The sequence below is a fragment of the Dreissena polymorpha genome, chromosome 3, assembly GCF_020536995.1.
Source record: "Dreissena polymorpha isolate Duluth1 chromosome 3, UMN_Dpol_1.0, whole genome shotgun sequence".
Classification (NCBI taxonomy): domain Eukaryota; kingdom Metazoa; phylum Mollusca; class Bivalvia; order Myida; family Dreissenidae; genus Dreissena; species Dreissena polymorpha.
The window spans coordinates 50664041-50681827 of NC_068357.1; the positions used below are offsets into that span (position 1 = coordinate 50664041).

The 17787-nt window shown below is 34.2% G+C and overlaps 1 protein-coding gene across 6 annotated transcripts in view; it reads right to left on the reverse strand.

Annotated features, from left to right (window-relative positions):
* The window catches only part of LOC127874092 (interleukin-6 receptor subunit beta-like), a 188948-nt gene that overhangs the window by 115635 nt on the left and 55526 nt on the right, over positions 1 to 17787 (reverse strand). The window contains exon 1 of one of the 6 annotated variants that reach the window (XM_052418212.1): positions 1794 to 1879. The exons of the other annotated variants lie outside the window; for them this stretch is intronic. The gene's annotated coding sequence lies outside the window, so the exon portion shown is untranslated. Of the gene's footprint in view, positions 1 to 1793; positions 1880 to 17787 lie in introns of those variants that run through there. 6 annotated transcript variants of the gene reach the window in all.

Consider the following 17787-nt stretch of genomic DNA (forward strand, 5'->3'; position numbering starts at 1 on the left):
AAGAGATGTGTTTGTCAGAAACAAAATGCCCCCTATTGCGCCGCTTTGAAGCCATAAATTTGACCTTTGACCTTGAAGGATGACCTTGACCTTAACATTTAGCCGCTCAAAATGTGCAGCACCATGAGATACACATGCACGCCAAATATGAAGTTGCTATCTTCAATACTGCAAAAGTTATAAAACTCTAACCAAGGTTAAAGTTTTGGGACACACACATACAATGACTGACTGACACAATGACAGACAGACAGACAGACAGACAGACAGACAGACAGACAGACAGACAGACAGGCCAAAAACAATATACCCCCGATCTTTCGATCCGGGGGCATAAAAAATGTTCATTTTAACTAAATAAATGTGTTGTCATCAGTAGGTGCTGTTAGCAGAAAAACTGTGTCAACATTTAGAGGGATCTTTTCACGGTTTGGTAAATTGACAAAATTGAAAAAAGTTGTTTCAGATTCGCAAATTTTCGTTTTAGTTATGATATTTGTGAGGAAACAGTATAACTGAACATTTACCATAGCCCAATATAGCCATTATATGTATCTTTTGACGATTTGAAAACCATAAAATTATAAAGCGTTGCAAGGCGAAACAATTGAATAATTTGGAGAGTTCTGTTGTTGTCGTTTGAATTTACGAAACTACGAAGATTGCTTATATAAGGTATAAAATACTTAACCTGTGTATACCTGGCGGAATAACCGAGAGGGCTAATGCGTTTTTACTTCAGACTAACTCCAGGACTCCGGGGGTCACTGGTTCGAGCCATGGTTCCGGCTACTTTTTTTCCTTTCTTAAATTTTATTCTAGATTTTTTACTGGAGCTTTTAAGATCCAATGTTTACATTTATCAATATAAAGCATTTAATGACAAATTTAAAACTATGCCAAAATCTGTGAAAGGCCCCTTTAACAAAATTATGAACTTTAATCCGAATAATTGTTATAACACAATTTTAAGTTGATCACACCATTTAACCGAATAACCACATTGTTTAGAGATGAGGATTGCCTTAACAGAAGCTGCATTATACAGCAAATAAGCTATGATATAATGTACATGATTTGTAGCATAACTGGTAGCTTTCAAATTTTAACTTCTGTCTTATGTTGTAAACTTGCTGTAACTACTACCAGTAAATAACACACACTTATCTCTATTAGCCATTCATATGTGTCTTGTTCTGTAAAAACTGGGCTTAATTCATGTGCGTAAAGTGTCGTCCCAGATTAGCCTGTGCAGTTCTCACAGGCTAATCAGGGATGACACTTTCAGCCTAAACTTGATTTTCAGTAAGGAGAGACTTCCTTGAAACTAAAAATACCATTAAAGCGGAAAGTATCGTCCCTGATTAGCCTGTGCGGACTGCACAGGCTAATCTGGGACGACACTTTGCGCACATGAATTAAGCCCAGTTTTCTCAGAACAAGACAAATATTTCCAATCTTAATATTGTTTAACCTAAATCAGCTCAATCATAAGCACATCTTGTATGAAAGCAGCCATAATGTTAAATGTTTACATGTGCCTAATGCCAAATATTTAGGCTGCTGAAAAGCATTTACATATAAAACTAACAAATCCAAACTTTTTTTTACAAATCCATAAAGGCAAAAGTAAGAAGTAAAACTCTTGTATCAAAGTCTGTGAAATTAATTAAACGACATTTAAAGCTATCTTTAGTTAAAGACACCATCAATGACCAAGAAGCCAGTTGAGTCTTGCTTTTATTACAGTGTTAAAGGAGAACAAAGAAATTTGGGGACAATATGAGACTCACGTGTTGTGAACTAGTGCTGCCGATTTCCTCTAAGCAGTCCAAATTTGGTCAATACAAAAACCAGCTGAGCTACTAGATGACTAGACGAGTTTTGGGGAATAAATTGGGGAGTAATTCCAATCCGTCATTGCGTGCTCAATAATGGACACAGTTTAAAGTACAGAAAGCGTGGCTGTTTACACGCTTTAGATAAGAGAATATGATCCAAATGTATATGTTTGGTGTACTTCTGGATTATATCGCATCATGTTTAACTTAGTTGTTCAATTTTCATGGTCTGGGTCATGAAGTAAGTTTATTAAATTATTTAAAAATAATATATATATAAAAGTTCCTAAAGTAAAACATAGGTTGAACTTCAGAAGAAAAAAAATTACATTTAATATTTATTTTTTCCTCATTGTAGTAATTCTAGCATCGAATACTTTCATATATTTGCTAATAAAATTGACCATGCAAATGTGAAAACATATCTCCCGATTGGTGAAAAAAGGTACCATGTGCCTTATAATTTCAACATCACATGGTGACCTTTTTGCACCAAGAGGGCTATTTTGCACACTGTCTCAAAAATATTCCTGAAAATATCAGCTCATCAATTTACAAGTCCAAAGATGTGGCAGTCATGGTTTGTTCTGAAGAAAAGATGCATTTGGCAAGAAGTACAATTATTTTGTGATTAAAATCATATAGCATGTTAATTATAGCTTGCTTGTTTCTAATTTAAATGTCTTCAGCCCACATGAAACCTACCGCAATAATCAAATTCATTGAATTGATATCCCCCGCCAATAGGCTTCTGGACACAAAAGTATAATATTTGGCACTCAAAAAAGCATTTTTTCAAGATACAAAGGGCCATAACTCCGTTATTGACAGATGGTGTACAATGCCATTTGGCGTGCATCATCCTCTTATCCATATACTTACTCATACCAAGTTTCAATGAAAACCGCCAAAGCACTTCCAAGATATGGCTCCGGAAGGATGGATGGAAAGACGGACGGAAGGACGGACGAACGAAAGGACAGACGGACAACGCCAAAACAATATCCCTCCGCCATAGTCCCTCCGCCTATGGCGGGGGATAATAAGTGACAGAAGCACTGTTAAAATGGTGGTGACTGAGTGCCTTACATATAGATTAATATGAAACAGTTACATACTGCTAGAGTAACAGTTATACAAAAGTCATCAAATTGTTAATATATTTCCATATTTTTTGGTGACAAAAGTGACTAACACCTTGCTTGGTCAGCTATCTTAACCCTTTTATGCCTAGTGGACTCTCCCATCGTTCTAAATTGGATCAATTTATTTCAAACATTAGGGATGTCTAGTATATTTATTTTTATATTTAGAATATCTCTTACAGAAATTCCTTTAAGCAAACAGCGCAGACCCTGATGAGACGCCACATGATGCGGCGACTCATCTGGGTCTACGCTGTTTGCCAAGGCCTTTTTTCTAGACACTAGGCATAAATGGGTTAAAGGGCAAATAACTGGGGAAGTGAGGATTACAGATGGTGTAAAATGTCTTGCACATCTACACTTCATGGTGATGACATATTTTAAGTGTCACTTTAATCACTTGTGAAATAAGAAAGATGTAACCATCTTAATCTTTACTCTTTCCCACTCATAACCAAAATGACAATGGCTATGTGCAAACAGCATAAAACCAGAACAGCCTGCAAGTATAACTCGCATTCTGTTAAGTCTTTATGCTGTTTGCTGCTAATCAGTATCCAAGGGTTGAAAATGAAGCCTTTGAAACTTTTCTCAATGACCCATAGGTGACAAGGACATGTGCCTATTGAGTGCGAAAATTGTTAACAGTGTTAATAGAGCTGGTCCCTTGTAGTTTCCCAATGGTCCATTGACTTAGGACATTGGTCTATGGATTGTAGGAGGATTAGAGACTCATATTTGGCTCTCCAATCTTACATGGCTGGTTACCAGCAGCCAGTGAAATATGGGGGTACCCAAGATGTATAAAGATATTTATCTTGTCTCATAAGTCGAAACTGCCTAGCACTTAATAAGAGGGCTGATACTATTATTAACATTTAATTTCATTTTTTGGCTCTTAATTGCACAACTAAAATGCATCCTGAGTAGTTGTAAAAAAGCATTCCACCTTAAAGTAGTGACTGTCTGGCGGATGCAAACTTAACATTATTATCATGTGAAAGATGCATTAACTCTTTCCCACTCAAAGGCAAAGTGAAATGGCTATGTGCAACTCACAGACTGTTCAGGTTTTATGCTGTTTTCTGCTCATCAGTATCTACTGGTAAGAAATGAAACATTTAAAACTTGAATCTATTAAGAAAGATTTAACTTTCTAAAGGACTACAAACACATCAAAATACGTATCTCAGGGTAAACAGTTAAATGTTAGACAATGAACGAGCAGTATAAAGGCCTACATTCAGCCAGTGAAGCCAGAAACAATAACGACTTTGAAACTCTCTGCTCACGCTGTTCAACATAATGCTGGCTCATAAATAATCATTAGTCAGAAAATTCTATAAAATAATGACATCTCATGCAACAATTATGATCGTTGCTATTCAAGTATGAGCAATAAACCATTCTTGCGCAAGTATGTCTGCTTTCTCCAGAAATGAAATAGCAATGAAGAAGAATCCATTATTAATGATTTCTTCAACAGTTCAATTGCAATATTATAATACTCAGTTATATTTTTCAAAGGATAAACAAAATTACATTGACAAAAGATACACGTGCATGAACCTTAAGTCAGATAAATTCTGTCTTAAAGTATCTGAGTTTCAACCCACTGCACTGGTCCAAAAATCATGTGTTTGTTCTGAATATTGAAGCCAGCACTGTACCATTTCAAAAGAAAAACAAAATAATGTGTATTTTTGTAAAAAACAATTTTGGAGCTCCTTTAGTTCATTAATTAGTCATGAGTTTTTCATAAATAATTCATATCCACAATTCATACAAAATGAATGAAACATAGAAAGAGGTTAAATAAGCTTGATAGCTTTTAAAATGTTGATAAACAGTTCATGAATTATGAGATATGTTCTTAAAAAGTTCACAAAGTAATTGTGAACAATTAATTAACAGTATATAAGCTATTCATAAACTATTTATTATTGAATAGCTCATGAATTTTGTATTGTTTATAAACAATCATGATCTTAATGGAGATACATTCTTGAAGAGTTTTATTAATCTTATAATTTTTATAACAGTATTACATTACTTCCTAAATTCAATTACAAGGTGCATGGTCCTGATTAAAATTCATAACTCCGGCAAATTGCAGTGACGCAATAATAAATTGCTGATAGTGATGATAATGATGAGAAGGAGGAAAAAGATGACAGTCATTAATATTGTGATCATGATTCTGATCATAAATGATGCCAATGGCTAAGTTTAAGGTCCAGGAAAATAATCTGATTGTGCGAGAAATAAAAAGAAGTTAGCTCCACAAACTTGTACCATTTAATTTGTCGTCCAGTTCAAGGGCACACAACTCATGAACATGTTGTCAACTGGGCATGAGAAACAATTTCTTGCATATCTATACTTAATAATGATAAACAAATTCAAGTTTCAATTCAATAGCTTCAGAAATATGCATCCTAAATGGCAGAGCAATAATTAACGCAATGTGACAATTATAATATTACATGTGAATTTCCGGTGATGATATTCGAACATTTACAAGTTTTTATTTTTTGTGTCACAAAATATTCATCGAGCGTTGGAAGCACGACCTAGTTCTCATGAGCTTCCAGAAGCTCAAGTGGCATTCCCACTACGTCGTGCTTCCAACACTGCATGCAATATTGTGACACAAAAAATAAAACAAGCATTTTGTATCTCTTTGAATCGATGTTCCTATACCACATCTAGCCTTGAAATGTTGGCCATTACTATAAGGAACACTGATTTTTTATGGGTTAACTTTATTTTATGAAATATTCTTTAATTTTAAGTATTTAAGAGGCTTTAATAAGCTTTAATATTGCATAATGTCTAAAATAGTAATAGGTTTAATACCAACGTCGTTAAACATGCACAAAACTGAAAATGGATCTTTTTACCTTGCTATTAAATTATCACAAAGATCACTTTTGCATAAGTTTCAAAATGAGATCCAAGCTTTGGAAGAAAACAAACACCATAAACTGCATGCCTCAATGAAAAATGAATGTCTCAATGCAAAATAAATGCCTCAATTCAAAATAAATGCAGAAAACGAACCATAATTATCAGATAATGTAAGCCAACATTCAAATCATCCAGTCAGGACATTATACTCAATAAAGTGGCAATCATGCGTATCAATATTTTTGTTAAAATGACTGTTTGAAAAATTGGAATTTAATTCAATGATATTTTAGTGTTTTTCATTATTTTTTAATATTTTAACATAAAACACACTGTTCAGTGAAGTAAGAATAAGACATCACTCTTTGAATAAACTGCTTTTTCAACACAGCATCATATACATTATGCTGTTTAAACGGCTTCATTCATTAATTTTGATATAAGCTAATATATTTAACTTTTGCATATAACTGCATCAAATAAATTGATTTTACGTAAAACTGGATGTTCCATTTGATTTGCTTTAATCCTATAAAATTAAATCGTGTCAATATTCGCATGAATAGTTGGACACTGACTTAAAATTAAACAAGAGCACCGCCTAGCCGGTGCAGACCGCTCATCATTTTTTCTTTTTAAAGGTGAAGGGACCTATCTCAATATATACTGCAATCAAAAAGAAGGGAGGGGTGGCGGTGGATAGGGGTGTATAGTGTGGGTATAATAGTATGAAAGCATTTGAAGTTTGAAAGCAATAGCATTGATACTTTAGAATTAAAGTGGAACCAAACACAAAATTTAACAAAATATTCAAAGTTACTATGTCAAAAAAAGGGCCATAATTCGGTTGAAATGCCAACCAGAGTTATGCAACTTGTCCTGTACAGTCCTCTTATGATAGTTAGCGAGTGTTCCAAGTCTGAAAGTAATAGCTTTGATACTTTAGGAATAAAAATAAACAAAATTTTCAATTTTCTAAGTATAAAAAGGGCACATAATTCTGTCGAAATGCCAGCCAGAGTAATCTAACTTTGCCTGCCCAGTCTTCTAATGATAGTAAGTAAGTGTACCAAGTTTGAATGCAATAGCTTTGATACTTTATGAGAAAAGTGGACCTAAACACAAAACTCTACCAACTTTTCAATTTTCTAAGTATAAAAAGGGCAAATAATTCTGTCAAAATGCCAGCCAGAGTTATCTTACTTTGCTTGCCCAGTCCCCTCATGATAGGAAGTAAGTGTACCCAGTTTGAATGCAATAGCTTTGATACTTTATGAGAAAAGTGGACCTTAACACAAAACTAAACCGGACACCAACCCTGTTGCAGACAATCAGGTGATGACAATAGCTCTTTTTTTTCAAAAAATAGATGAGCTAAAAAATGGCAAAGAATCACTATCAAATGAAAAAAAAGGAAAACAAGAGATGTGTTTGTCAGAAACACAATGCCCCCTACTGCACCGCATTGAAATAACATTTCTATTTATCATTTGGCAGGTATAGAAATCATCTCCCTTTAGCAGGTATAGAAATCATCTCCCTTTAAAGGTTATTACTTCCCTTGAATTTTGTCAAATCCAACCGGGGGGGGGGGGGGGGTCTCACAGTCAATTATGACCATGTCAGATATCACTGATAACCAAGGGTTGTGGTTTAAGTGATCATAGCCAGAGTTTTTTTTTTCTTTTTCATAAAAGCCAGAGTTGATCATGTATCTATGGACATAAGTCCACAGGTATGTAATGAACAGTCTCGTGAAGAGGCCAGTAGGACCTGTAAATAAACTCTGAAACACACATGAACAGTAAAGAAATTATAATTATATCATTAAAAAAAAACTTTGAAAATCAATCATTTGGGTTATAAATAATCAAAATAATAAATCTGTACAGTAACTGTGAAAAGAACTTCAATTTTTGGTAAGGAAATATAAAATATGAGATTTATAATTATATAAATTACTTCCCTTGAAAATATTTGTCTGTAACAAATCTCTATTTTTAGTAGCAAATAATTGAAAGCCACTACTGTGACTGTAGATTCACCACTCAAAATGTGCAGCTCCATGAGATACACATGCATGCCATTATATAAAGTGGCTATGTTCAATATTGAATAATTTTCTCCCTTTTTAAAGCTTATTACTTCCCTTAAATCTGTATTTTTTACCGTAGACCGTAAAGGATGACCTTGACCTTGACCTTTTACCACAATGTGTTTGTCAGAAACACAATGCCGCCTACTGCGCCGCTTTGATTTATTAAACAAAAATATATACGTGGGCAGTTCAGATAACTATGTCCATTTAAAGCTTATTACTTCCCTTGACTTTGTTTTTTCGACCCTAGACCTTGAAGGATGATGTTCACCTAGAAATTTTACCACTCAAAATGTGCAGCTCCATAGATACAAATGCATGCCAAATATCAAGGTGCTATCTTCAATATTTAAAAAGTTATGGCCAATGTTAAAGTTTTTTTCGGACAGACTGACAGACTGACATACTGACTGACGGACAGTTCAACTGCTATATGCCACCCTACCAGGGGCATAAAAAAGTATACATTATACGAAAATATCGACAGAATACATGTATTACAAAAATGATTCTAACATGAAATGAACAGTTTTGTTTGAAAAATATCCCCAAAATATGTCCTGATCCATTAAAGTTATGATGTCTCATTCCAAATTCACATAATAAAGTGTTATAAATAATTTAACATCTTACTATTTTATTTTTTTTATTAAACAATATATTGATTATCAATAATGATTATATTTTTGCAAACATCTTTTCATTAACATTTGTGTTAATTTTCAAATGTTTCAAAATAATGCATTCTTCCTTATTACAGACTTTTTCTTTTGTTAGTTTGAAAAACTTTGAATGTTTTTCTATTAGATATGTGATTTATGTACCTTGGTACATTTGTATTATTGTCCAATTATTATGATAATGTTATGTGGAAACTTTACACCACCACTAAGAACTGGGACATACTTGGATGACAAATGTAAGCCACAAGATAACCGCTATGAAGGGTGTATTCACAGCTTGATACTTGTCAAACGTCAAACAAATCAAAACATTGGTTCTTACAGAGAAAAGTTCATATGTTATTTTCGTCAGAGGTATACATGTTATCGTGACAAGTTTGCAAACAAAGTTTAATGTCTGGGTCTTCAAAATATTGCAAGCGCAATGTCCATGCAGCTGTCAGAATACTTTTGGAACCCATGTTATCCTTTCAAAAATAGCATAGATACCATATTTATGGGCCTCACTCTGTGAAAAGGGGGTTTATTGCATATGCCTAAAGTGTTGTATAAGATAAGCCTGTGCAGTCTGCACAGGCTAATCAGGGATGACACTTTCCACCTTAACTGTGTCTTCCTTTAAAAGAACAAGAGATGTGTTTGTCAGAAACACAATGCCCCCTACTGCGCCGCTTTGATACATGTTTGTTTGACCTGTGACCTTGGCGGATGACCTTGACCTTTCACCACTCAAAATGTGCAGCGCCATGATATACACATGCATGCCAAATATCAAGTTGCTATATGAAGGGACATAGAACTTATGAGCATTTTAAAAAACCTAAACGCGAAACCTAAACGCAAAGTGTGACGGAAAGACAGACTGACGGACGATCTGATCACTATATGCTCTCCTTCAGGGGCATAAAAATACAATAAAACCTCAAATATTCTTACACGGTGGAAGTCATTTCATTTATAGGGGTGTGACATCACCGTTTTTTACTAACCTCTATTTTAAAGCAGGATCACAAATGCAATATTGGCAAAATGTGCTTTCACATTTTTTTAATAATTTGCTCTATGGAAACTTTCATTTTCAAATTGATTCTAATCTGTTAAATACAAGCATTCTCAAAAGACAAAAAGCAATCATCTAATTTCAAGAGACTATCCTTTTATTTTTTTTATACAGAAGTTCTCAATAACAGTAAAGGCTCACACATAGGTCATGAAAAACATGCTTGTTTCAAATTAAAACAAGAGATGTGTTGGTCACAATGCCCCCTACTGCGCCGCTTTGATTTTTTTTTACCGTTGACCTTGAAGGATGACCTTGACTGTTCACCACTGATAATGTGCAGCTCCATGAGATACGCATGCATGCCATATATCAAGGTGCTATCTTCAATATTGCAAAAGTTATTGCAAAAGTTTAACCAAGGTTTAAGTTTGTGACACTGACAGACAGACGGACAGACACATACAATGACAGACAAACAGGCCAAAAACAATATCCCCGATCTTTTGATCCGGGGGCATAAAAATACGCTTACCATAGTCTGAAACTTTTTACATGAGTGTCTGTAAGAAGAGACAATATATTGTACTTTGTACTTTATACAAATTTGTACTTTATAATTTATATTACTTTCAAAACCTTTAATTTCCTTTCTTGTGCATGTTCTATGGGTTATTATAACTAGGGATGGCAACGAATATTTGAATATTGGAATTATATGCATATATCAATTGTAAATCAAATCAGATTATGATTCAAATTGGTTTGATAAAAATGGTGGAAACAAAAATCATCTTTGTTTCCAAATAAATTACATCTAAGAGGGAAATGTTATGGTTTCTTAAATTCTTCTTTCTGCCCCAATAATATGACTGGAGTACAGTTAAATGAAAGCCCCATTGCCCATGCCAGTTTAAATGCTTGCAAGGTTAAGTGATATGCCTGAGAAGAAACCTCCTTAAGCAAGTTTTTATCTTGACATTTCTCTGGTATCTATTTTTTCCATTTAGTTTGGCTATATAATTTTGCATTTTAGTATCCTCTCAAACTTCGTTCTGTTCCGCATTGTGCCCAATTAACCATACATACCCCCCCCCCCCCCCCCCCCCCCCCCCCCGAAAAAAACACAAGCCTGATAGGATTTCAAACTCTCTACACTCAATTCTTCCCTACTTCATAAATCAAGGGTATTAAATTTGGAAAAAACACAAACCTCACTGCTAGAAGAATAAAAACAAAACGTAAAAAGAATTCAAGAAATAAAATAATCAGAACTTAGGTTTGCAAAAGCAGTTCTATGATATTTTTTATTTTCAATATTTTCGTTCCAAACTGTGATTAAATCATGTAAATTATTCTCAAAACTGATTGAGTGGTTATCTTCTTTTTTTTAAACTTCAGTGAATTATGACTGTTAACTATTCATTTGTTATCATATATTTGTTTATAATTACGCCAATCAAACATCGGCTTCAAGATTAGGAAGGTTTTCTTCTCTGCAGGCAAGTGGATGTTCAAGGTCACCTTTAGGTCAAATAAGCCAATTAACCCTTTACCACTTAGATACATATTTTGACACACTTGTCGTCCCTTAGATAGTAATATTTAATTTAAGACCTAAGCTTTTTTTTCGGCGTAGCTGTTAAACGTCACTTTTGACCTTACCTGACCTGTGTAAGTGTCCAATGAAATTTAAATACAATTTCCCGTGGCTTGACACGCATGAATACACTTCATTTATTCCATTGGCTGATTTGAGTTGGAAACATGTCCGCGTCTTTGTAACACTGTTTAACTGCATGAAACAATTGTATCTCTAATGAAAAGGCTAAATAGATAGAACAGTTTTACACTCAACTCTCGACATCAATACAGTTTGTGCGTGCACCTTTTATTTTCAGAGGATTGCCAGCACAAGAGCGTTTGTACTTAAAGGCTATGTTCTCATATTTAGTACTGACTTCCATATTCCTGTCAACATGTTAATGTGTAAAAGTATAAAGAGCAGTGGAGGCGTGGCCTCATTTTAATGCATCGCATTTCAACCCGCGAGGTAACAGGGTCAGTTCGCGGCCAGTGTGTGCGAATGTCAGAGTTTATTTACAGGTCATCGCTGCGTCTTCACGACTACCTATGTGCTGACCTGAGTTTGCAGCCAGTAAAATAATCGTTATATAATATAGATGCTATCCGTGAACTAGGTGAACTGGAATTTTCTTTAGACCAGAAATATGTGAAATGAAGATATTCAGCGATATAATTATAGGATGTCAATAATAGATTCTTAATGTGTTTTCAACAATATCATGATAAATTAAATAAATTATTTTTGATTAATTTAACAAGAATTATTCCACCATATTGACTAATGTATTAAGCATGAGCGCGATGATTCTCGATACTGTTAATAATCAAATCAAATAGCAATGCCCGACAAACCACTAAAACAGGTTTGTTCGAAGAACGCGCGTATAAATATTTAAAATATGTATGGATACTTTGCGTGTGGCCGGTTGTCTCATATGTTTTAATTTCACTTCCATTCTTCTTTTTGTTTTCTGTTTTGTATCTATAGGTTTATGACCAGCCATATGTAATAATGTAAAATAAGCCACGAAAACTCCGCATAACATCCCGTACTGTGTGTGATGCAGCTAAGAACTGCACAGAAAAAGACATTCACTATCCTTGATCTCATTCATTGAACTCTTTACCTTTCAAACTCCAACCACAATCAACGCCTAGTTGCAATAATACAACTCCCAGCTATATTGACCCTCCAGGTCGCTGGGAGTTGCAACTGATAATGAGATTTACCATAGAAATTTTACCGCCTGGATTTCGGGCGCTAATTTATTGGTAAAATTAGCAGTATAAACTATTTTCTGGCACGAGTTAACACAAATAAATCGTCAATATATCTATAATGAGCAAATTAAGATAACTTACATGATATGGTGTGCTTGCAGAAGAAAGATTTTAATCAAAGTTTCAAACACGTCAACCGTAAATGCAAATATCAACTTGTTTGCATATGGAACATTTTTTATTAACCAAAAGAAAAATTAAAGGAACACAAGCAGTGTGTTTACAACTTGTACCAATAAACGGTTTACCTATGCTTTTCTCCGAACCTACAATTTATGTTTTTAAGAAAGTTTATTTTCAAATATTAAATATTTGTTTTAAATGGACAGAAATTTTATATACAATTTGTTCAAATTTTAATTAATACTTATGTTAATTGTATATGAAAAGCGGTCAGACAACAGACTTTTGGAAAAAACCAAAGGAACGACGACCCTTAGATCAGCCGTAAGGGAAATATAATACAACAACATTTACAGCAGCAACATTTATTAGCTCTAAAGCATACAATTGCTTTTAGCCATATACAAAATAGAAAATAACAAAAGTGTAGTGCATGGATTATAAGAATTATGAAAACTAGGAATAAATAGAAAATACAAAAAGAAATCACTGATAAGTAACATAAGTTGTATGACTTTCAATTGATAATGACTTATTCATCAGATACTTTAATAAGGTAAGACATAAATTAAAAATTCACTTCTTAGTAACATAAGACTTATCACTTTAATATTAATATTGAGTGTAATTCATTGAATTCTGAGATAGACATTATTATACATTATAACATAAAGTAAAACACGAGCATGATTTAAGAACAATGATTTATATAAAACAACCCATTCAGTGAAGTGTAACTTGTATTCATATATATATTTGAACACCATATATTCATATGAATAGATACATATAATCAGGGATTTCCCCAGGGCGATTTTAGCCCAGCGGACTAAAATGCGTGCACTTGAAATTTTCACAAGCGCTTGCAAGCTCTAATCCGAATGCTGTTTGCATTTGGCCAACGTTCAATCAAAACATGCACGCTCTTATCAGCGGTGTGTGCATAAGGGGCTTAGATAACACGTATGAACGATTTACGGGTCGTTCATGGGGATCAATTATGGCGTTTGTCTCCTAATAATGGTCGATAATGATCTATTATTACAGGTACATATTGAGTAAGAGCAACTAAAGATATGCTCCATTTGTTTGTTTGTTTTATTTTAATTAGTTAAAACCTATTAATTTAGATTGATTGCATCAAAAGCCTTAAGCATAAACGCTCTCAAGTTCTTTTCCTGGGACTAGAACCAGTACTTGGTGTCCTTTGGAGGAGATCGAAGGAACGCTCCCAGTGGGGTTCGAACCCGTGATCTCCCAATCCATGGTTCAAACAGAAATCTCAAACCTAAATTCAAGCACTTTTCAAGGACTTTTCAAGGCCTAATTTTCATTTTCAAGGCCGAGAACCGTACGTTAGTTTCTTTTTGAAACTGCATTTTCAAACCAGATTAACATAGTAAATATCTTTTTTTTATTTGCTCAAACACATTACACTTATTCCACAATAACTCATACATGTTATTTCTAGTTATTACATAGAAATACAGGTTATCCATCCATAAGTCAATGAGTCTCACATATGTACGGTACAGCCAATGCGGCACAAACATAATCCGCGGCTACGCCACGGCCAGATTATTAGTACGCGGCCGCCGAATCGTGTGTTCACGCGGCGTATCGCCGTGGCAATCGGCATCGATCCGCGCAACGACGCAGAGTCTGTATTAACCTCGCGTACTTTCGCGGAGTAAATCCGCCGCATACGTACGCGGCGGATCGAGTGAAAAGTTATCCACCTATATGTACATACATGTATGTGAAGCGTAGAATTAATTAAGCGCAACTGTTAATGTTTCGTTTGATTATCATTATTTAATTTGTAATCCGAAACACACTTCCGAATTATAATGCTAACGCGACCTTTAGCAAATTCTAGCGTCAAATAAACAGTGCTAAAATATCCTTTGTTTCATAAAAAGCGCGCGAAAATTATGCAGACATGAAGAACGTCATTTGGAAAGTTTGGGTGTATTTTGTGTTGTATAAATACATGAACATCACGTCACGCGTAAATCGCGTGTTCAGTTGAAAAAAAAGCCCCGATTAGACGTTATTTCATCATCTCTATAAATAGTAACACGTGCCAAAATGTATTTGATACTTAAGGAAATATCGAGAATGTTTGTGTATCGTAAATATTTACCAGCATTTGCTTTAAAACTGGAATATACAGAATTATCGGGTAATTAGTAGCGATATTAACTGTATAATATGAACAAAATAAAATGTGTTTACATACACATATTCAAACAATATTTATAATAAGCTGATAATTAACAAAACAACAAATACGTCCTCACCGTCTTGATTATTGATGTGGCTTCAAACAGCTAATTTTCTCAGCTTAAATATAATAGCAAAATCAACATGCAATTAATTTATAAATCCACCATATGCTGGAGCCTTGACCACTTGTATGTGCGAAAACATAATTACGTGACATTGTTTATGTGTGAAATACATACACTACGGGCGGGAAACAAACTTAATTGGCCAGACACATTAACTATGCTTACATGTATATGCTAATACACTCCGCGCACAATAAATTTATTATGATTTTAATTATTAGTGCTGCAACAATACGCCCAAAACCGTATTGCAATATATTGTCAGTACAAAAACCCGTATCGCAATATATTGCAAACTTGTACCAGAATTATAACTCGCCAATTACCCGATAATCCCGTATACTCCAGTTTTAAAACAAATTCTGGTAAATATTTACTATAAATGTGCTCTAGAATAACAAGAAACACAAACATTCGCAAATTTTCTTAAGTATCAAAAACATTATGGCATTCGTTACTATTTAAAGATGTGATGAAATAACGTCCTACCGGGACGTTTTTGTTTTCACTGAACACGCGTAATTCGCCTGATGTGATGTTTTGCGAAAATATCCAGATGTTTTATTCTGGTTTTTGTACAAAATACACCCATACTTTTCATGCGACGTTCTACATGTCTGCATAATTTTCGCGCGTTTTTTATTGAGACAAAGAATAAAGCACTTTTTATTTGACGATATTTTTTATTGTCGCGTAAGCATTAAAATTTGGAAGTGTGTTTCCGAAATTTGGATTACAAATTAAAAATGCTCAATTCAGAATCGAACGAAACATTCACAGTTGTGCGCAATTAATTTAACGATAATCTGTTCAAAAGCATCGAAGGAATGCTCCCATGTAACAACGCTACTCCGTATAATACACTTTTTAGAATGCTATTTTTACGTAAAAATTTTATTCACACCGCTTTGCTTTGTTTACCTTGATATCGTTATTTCGGATGGCTTTTCTGGACAGAATGTGAATGAATTTTTGTAAAATTTTTGTACCGGTATGATGAAAATCGTATCGCAATACAATATGCGGATTGCGTATTGCGATATATACCGATATACCGGTATATTGTTGCAGCACTATTAATTATTATTATAATTGTTCTTTCAAAATTTGTTAACTACATGTAACTAAAAATTTTAAAAAGATTTTTTATTTCATGATGCGCATCGACTCGGCATCATGTCGCGGATCGCGGCATGCCTCGGCGGACAGATGCGAAGTTTCGTGGCGAAATGCGACTTGCCGCCGCATACTGACGCGGCTTCAACGACTGACGCGGCATCGACTCGTTTCGCCTTGCCGCCGCGGATCGCGAAATACGTTTGTTCCGCATTGGCTGTACTGTATTTACTTTTAAGTTACTACAAACAAACACATTGTCTTTTTCTATGCTCACATCAAACAGACTAGTTCATTACATTTGAACAGCAGTCAGTTACTATAACATTTTGTCTTTAACAGAATTGATTTCCTTTTCCAGTTCTTCCAGCTCTCTCCTCTTATTCAGTTAACCACCCTGGTTTGAAATGACACTTCCCCATCCCTGCGTTTTCACTTGCAAAAATTGATCACAATGGAGAACCTCTGACGTAGTACACATAATCTGTGACGTGTACACCACGGATTCTAGATTACACGGATAAGAAACGGGACCGTTACGCCAAATATCTTGTTGTGTCTAAGTCACGTGACCGTGTCGTAACTATCGATCTTTTATCGAAGCGCCGAGGTTATTAATTTGATGTACTCACTCACGTATTTTGTTAAATTATAGTTTCATTTCTAGGCCGATTTTGACAAATTATATATCATTAGAAAGCTAACGTAACGTAGTTTTCAGATATATCATTATATATTAAGTTTTTCTTCTGATTTCGGCAGCCCGGCGAGTTATAACTTTAACTTTTGCAAATAACATACCGTTTTGGAGTTTTAGAATCTAGATTTACGGTTGACATGTTCGTACTTTATACCGATTTGTAGCGTTTATATTTGGAGTTCAGTTTTAAAAATAACATCTTGCTTAGGAGAATAGAATTCTGTATACGATAGAAAAAAAATTTGTTTAAAAACTAAAGTAATTAAGGAATGAAGGCGGGAAAATGTAGCGCGCGTTCCTAACGCTCTGAACTGATGCTACGGTCTTGGCGATTATGCTTTTGTTTAGATACCGGCCATTGAATTTCCTTTGCCATTATTATTATATTTTTTATGAAATATATTGAAATATTTTGTTCTAGAGACATATCCATAAAGCTAAGTATTAATGAAGCTTAATAAATTTACGATTTCAGCTCTTGATTATAACACAGAAAGGGTGTTAATTTTATGATGAAACAGCGTATACAAATGTATAGCGGACCCTCTTGATATTTTTCGGCTTTGCATACTTCAAATATAATGGGTGTCAAAACATTCATCGTTTGTTGTTTATTATCAAAAAGGTAATTATGTAAAATTATATGAAAGGTTATTAACCAAAAATTATCAATTAATTAAAATTATTTAAAGATTCTTGAAAATCACGGTCAACTGTCTATGCATGTATATTGAAATATCTTTATAAGTTAACAGAGTTATAAATATATAGAATTCTAAATTAAAACACTGTATTATTTGTATTTTTCGGAAAGATTATTTAACCCCGTTGTGGTCAAATGAGAATGCTGTTTTTAATTATGTTGTTCCGTACACTACCATACACTCTTTATAGGACTACGAAATGACGGAGTTTTTTTACCGGTACCCGCTAAATACGTTAAATGTTA